Raw genomic sequence first — 5,665 nt, 5'->3', positions numbered from 1 at the left:
GTGAGCGGCCGTCCAGAAGCCGGCGACTGATCTGCCTCGCCTGGGAAGAGCGCAATGATGGTGCCAACTTGGGCCAGTGAAGTAACGTCCTCCGCAATTAGACTGAAGAACAAAAGGACAGTAACTTGTCTGTTCCCCTTCCCCAATTCCTCAGCGCTGTTCCCATCCCCCAATTCCCCAATAAAAAAATTTTTTTAAATAAATAAAATAAAATAAAAATTAGAAAATTAGGTGCAACCTTAAGATTGCCCACTATTAATACTTGTATTGAATACTAATACTGGAAGTCCTAGCTAGCACGAAAATCCTAAGGCATGAAAAAGAAATGCTGTAGTTAGCATTGGAAAGGAAGACACAATTTGCATTCGTAATACTTTAATAAAATACTTTAGTTAAGGTAGCTGAACACACATCTACATACCAAAAAAGCATATATCAGCAAACAGAAAATGGAAAGAAAAAAATGAAAAATATATTATTTGCAATAGTAACAAGAAATAAGGTATCTAACAATTAAATCCTTGAGAGATAGTTATGAGAAAAAGAATATTTTACTGAAAGATGTTTTTAAATATCTAAATAACTAAAAAGATATAACAGGTTTAAGGATAGAAAGGCTCAATATGACAGAATTAAATGCATGTGTAGACTAAAAGCTACAGAGATTCTGAGCTCATATACAAGACAAGTCCTATTTTTTAATAACAGCTTTTGGGAGCTTGTTTGAAATTGTAGCAGGACAGCACTGCTATCCATGTACCCTTGACGGAAGAATGGTCCTCTACTCTGTGGGGAAGGTTGTCCTCTTCCACCGAGCATGCAGCTTTGGGAGGGATGAACATGGAGCAGTGAGGAAGGGGACACCCGTCTAGCCAGCCAGATCAGCCAAATCAACACTGGAGATCAATGGGGTGACAGATGTTGCAGCCAGATTGCCCTCACATCTTAACAGCTTTTGAATTTTTGCATAACTTGACTCAAATGACTCACTCCCATTTATGGATATTTTTGCAATTGGTATACACTTATTAGCCATGAATCACAGGTATTTTACTTTAACCACAGGTATTTTACTTTAGTAATAGTCGATATAACACTTCAGAACTCTGACAGCTGCAATGAACCCAAGTGAGGGAAGGACACAAGACAGTTTACAGCTGAGTTCTAGCTGAATGTGCTGTGGTTCAAAGGTCAGTCAAGTGTGCACATTCACCACAATGTAAGATGTAAGTTCTGATAGCCACTCCTGCAAGTGATGAAACGTAGCCAACATTTTACATAACACATAAGGTTTTGGTTCTTGGTAATTATTATCTGTAAACATTGCCAAAACACCATCTCCTTAAAAGCCACCTAAAAATGTAAACATTTATTCTGAATACAAATTACATTTACAGGAGGAAAAGAGACAAAACACATTCATAATACAATGATCGTACTGGGCTCAAAGGCTATCTCTAGTGGACTTAAGTGTTGTCCCTTGTACATGTGAGACCTACAAGCAACTGCCCAACTGTTTTACAATATATCTGAACTTGATCAAATGTATGATTTTCTTTAGGTCTAACTTATTCAAATTTAATTTTGGTTTATGTAAGTTTTGTGATATTGTATATTGCTGCTTGCATTTAGCTTTATCCAAATTTCCTAATGCAGAATTAGAAGTAATGATCATGTTTTACTGGTTGCTAGATGACAACACTAATAGTTAACGTTTATTGAATGCTTACTGTGTGCCCAGCACTGTTAAAAGTGCTTTGTGCATATTAAATCATTTAATCTTCACAACAACCCTATCAGGTGGATAATATTACTATCACGATTTTACAGATAGGAAAACTGAGGCACAGAAAAGTTAAGTAACTTTCCAAATGTCACACAAGTGGAGAAACTTAGGGATTCATACCCAGGTAGTCTGTCTTCAGAGCCCCAGGCCGTCAATTACTATGTTATGTTTCTTTTCGCAATATTTAAAAGATACACATATTACGGATGAAACAACTCACCACTAAAAAAAATTATCAGTAAGTGTTAAAACATCATCTGTTAAGCAATATTAATATCAGTACAACTTATCATAGGTTGATAACTTCACAGCTATTTCAAATTTTCATGGCCATGATTAAGAGTTTCGAAGTTGGACAGACCTGTCTCTGAATCTTGGTTGTGCCCTTTACAAGCTGTGTGACTTTGGACAAGTTTCGTAACTTCACCAAGCCTCAGTTTCCTCATCTGTAAAATGAGAATAATAAACATCTCACAAAATTGTTGTTAGTAACAAAATTATTGCTACATTACGCTAATATGCTAACTCCAAACAAAACACAGGTACATAAAACAAAAAGAAGAGGTTCTCAATGTCCTCCAGAAAACAGGAGTTTATTATGACGATATAACAAAGATAACCACTCCAAGTCACTGCAGCAACTATAAGACCCACACACTAACGTAGAACCACAGTCTCCTCTAATTCATAACAAATAATTCCCCTAGATAAAAGTCAAACGCCTAGAGGTAAATTACTGGATCTTTGAAATATAAAATACTGTATATACATAGAAAAAGAGACAATCAAATAAGACGCTGGTGTTTGTTCACAACAATGCCCACAAATCCCATTCCACACATATGCTTTGTAAGACTAGTAGTATTCAAGGGGCCGAAAACAGGAAGAGCTGTGTCAAGAAGGAGCAAGTCCTGGCATTGCTGGAAAGGAATTTTTATAAGACAAAAACAGAAAGAAATAGACATGTCAGCAAAGTAAAGTAGACTATCGTTACCACTGAAGAGTGATTATGTCCATTATACCTGGCATTTCACTAGTCAAAACAGCTTAAACTGTCAGAATCTCAATTAAATAATTTTAAAATAAATAACCACATTTCTACCAATACCTGCATTTGCCAGTAATATATTTGTGATAAGGTCAGGTGTTTCTTTGAAGGGAATATTTTTAGCAATACAATATAAAAATTTTTTAAAGAAAAAATAGGAATAATATTTTATAAAAATCCTATAGGATAATTTTGTTAAATGGCTCATCGATACTATTATTAAGGTGAGTTTTTATGAAGGTCGCCAGTCCAGTAATTGAATTATATTATTAAAATGACTTATTGCATAAAAATAATTATTAAAATGATGTGTTCATTGTAACGCAAAGATTTGATAAAAAAAAGAACTCCCACTCCCCAAAATACCCACTTTTAACAAATAATTGCAAAAGTGACCTTCAAATTTTCTTAATAAATTTGTAAAAGTATCTGTCCGTACCAAAGACCATCTAACTTTTACAAAGCACTATTTCTTAAGAAAACTTATTAGTCGTATAGGAAATACTTACGAAATCCTGAAGATACCTATTTAATAAATGTTTTAGGAAATAAATATAGGATATGCGGTACTCTAGGTTACTAGGCCATGAACTTGAAACAAAAAGAACTCAGTTCCTTCTGCTCTGTATCTTAACAATTTGGAATTTTTTATTTGATCAGCATTTCCTTCACTACTTTACTTTCTCTTAAAGATGAGAATAATTTTTTGTCCTTTTTTATGAATCCTATAAATAACTAATAAGGTAAAGTTGGTTCAATCACAACTCAAGTATATGAAGTTTTGTTTTTTTTATTTGTTTGTTTTAGAAACTGTTTCTTTTCCATCCACCTTATTTCCATTTTGCTGAAGAGTTTGTAAGAACAGCTTAAGGCCACTCAAGTGGTTGTTCCTACCCATTCCGTGGCCTGAGCAGTGGGGGCTGCAGACCAGTCTTCAGGGGCAGCTGAGCACTCCAGGCTTCGTAGGAAACTGCTGAATGGGCACAGAGGGCCCCTGCATGCCTTCAGACCAGCCTGCCACCTCAGGCTGAGCAGAGCAGTCCATTAACCCTGAAATTTCTCCTTGGTCACAGACTTTTCAGCAGCTGCCTGCTCTTCCTTTTCAATCTCTTCAGGATCTCTACAGAAGCAGAGATCAGGCATGACCTCCCACGGGGGCTCGTGGGAGATGGCGCCACGCATGCGCAGAACTTCCCCAGTCAGCACCCCCACATCAGACCCACTGAGTGAGGTCCCTTGTTGCTGCAAAGGATGGCAATGTCCACATAGTGCAGAGGAGAGTCTGTGTTACACACAGCAATGGTCCACAGGTTAACATAGACGCCTCTGTGAGAGGCTGGTGGTCAGTCCAGGGATCCGTAACCACTAGAAGTCTCAGCTCCCAGGAGGCTGCCTGGCCCTGGTTAGGGAAGGTCCCAGGAGTGAAGCGGCCAGCAATGGGAGTGGCTCCAGTGGCAGCAGCAAACTTCATCACAGCTCACTGGACAGTATTCTTGGACACTATGACACTGATATCAGCTGGGTTTTCAACGGCAACAATGCCACGAGCTGCCAGCTTATCCCAGGTTCTTTTCAGATTTATGATGTAGATGCATCACTTTTCCATTTGTGGATGTACTGTTCTATTTGGAAGTCAAGGTTGGTGCTACCTAATTGGTTTCCTGCTGCAAGGAATTTGAGGACATGCTCCTCCTTCCTTTGCAGGACATCAAGGGCTCCTGACATTGAGAAAAAGTCCCTTTAAGTTACATGGGACCCAAGAACAAGGCCATATGGGTCCCTCTCTGGGTAGCAATTTAGCAATTTTTAGGTAAATTTTTATCTTTATGTAACTTAGAGAAAATTTGCAAATACCACCAATTATTTACATTTTACTCCATTTGCTTTGCCATTCTCTCTCACACAATTTTTTTCTGAACTATGTGACAGTAAATTGCAGGTACTGTATGTACCATTTTAGTCCTCAGTATTTCTATGTATTTCCTAAGAACATGAACATTTGCTTAAACACAGTACAGCTAATCAAATCAGTATCAATGTTAAAATTTCTATTACCGTATATAAGTACAGCCCATATTCAAATGCTGTTAGTTTCCTTAAAAATGTCCTTTAAAGCTATTGATTTCCCCAGTCCAGAATCCAATTCAGGATCATGCACTGCATCTGGTGGTAATGTCTATTCAGAATCCTAACATCTGGACCAGTTCCTCAGTCTGTCTTTCAAGACTGATATCTTTAAAGAATACAGACCAGTTTATTTTGTAGAATGTCCCTCAATGTACCGTATTTGCCGGCGTATAAGACGATTTTTTGGCCCTGAAAAATATGCCTCCAAGTGGGGGGTCGTCTTATACGCCAGGTACACTTCAGATAGACTGCCCATAGTGCTTGCCCCGTGCCATAGTGGCCTCCCGATGCCCGCCCACTTCATTCCACATACCGTTCAGGCATCAGCAGCGCTGCTGGGTGTATGCTCGGCTGTTATGCGATTTTGCTGTTATGCGATTTTACCACACTTGCAAAATCGCACACAGCCGACCATATAACAAACTCTGTATTTTGAGTGGAAATGTTAGGGGGTCGTCTTATACGCCGGCAAATACGGTAGGTTTGTCCGATGGTCTCACATGTTTAAATTCAGGCTATGCATTTTCTGTAGGAATGTCACATAGTAATGTTGGGTCCTTCTCACTGCATCATATCAGAAGCTGCAAGAGGCTAGTGGGTTCTATTACCAGTGATGCTTATTTTGATCGTTTGGTTAAGGGGTACCTGCAAAGTTTCTCCACTGTAAAGTTACTGTTTTTCTTTTTGTATCAAGTAAATATTTT

At 38.2% G+C, this 5,665-nt stretch overlaps 1 protein-coding gene and 1 pseudogene across 1 annotated transcript in view; both read right to left on the bottom strand.

Moving 5' to 3' along the window:
- Positions 1–2,232, bottom strand: part of NUMB (NUMB endocytic adaptor protein) — a 77,224-nt gene extending 74,992 nt beyond the window's left edge. Inside the window, exon 1 of the mRNA XM_019640295.1 lies at positions 2,148–2,232. The gene's annotated coding sequence lies outside the window, so the exon portion shown is untranslated. The remainder of the gene's footprint in view (positions 1–2,147) is intronic.
- A 1,478-nt stretch (positions 2,233–3,710) lies between these two features.
- LOC109381594 (40S ribosomal protein SA pseudogene) lies at positions 3,711–4,559 on the bottom strand (annotated as a pseudogene).
- Between the last annotated feature and the right edge of the window lie 1,106 nt (positions 4,560–5,665).

The sequence above is a fragment of the Hipposideros armiger genome, unplaced genomic scaffold (genome assembly GCF_001890085.2).
Source record: "Hipposideros armiger isolate ML-2016 unplaced genomic scaffold, ASM189008v1 scaffold_49, whole genome shotgun sequence".
Taxonomy (NCBI): Eukaryota; Metazoa; Chordata; class Mammalia; order Chiroptera; family Hipposideridae; genus Hipposideros; species Hipposideros armiger.
Note: the sequence above shows the minus strand (reverse complement) of the source record. Positions and strands in the feature narration are given on the sequence as shown.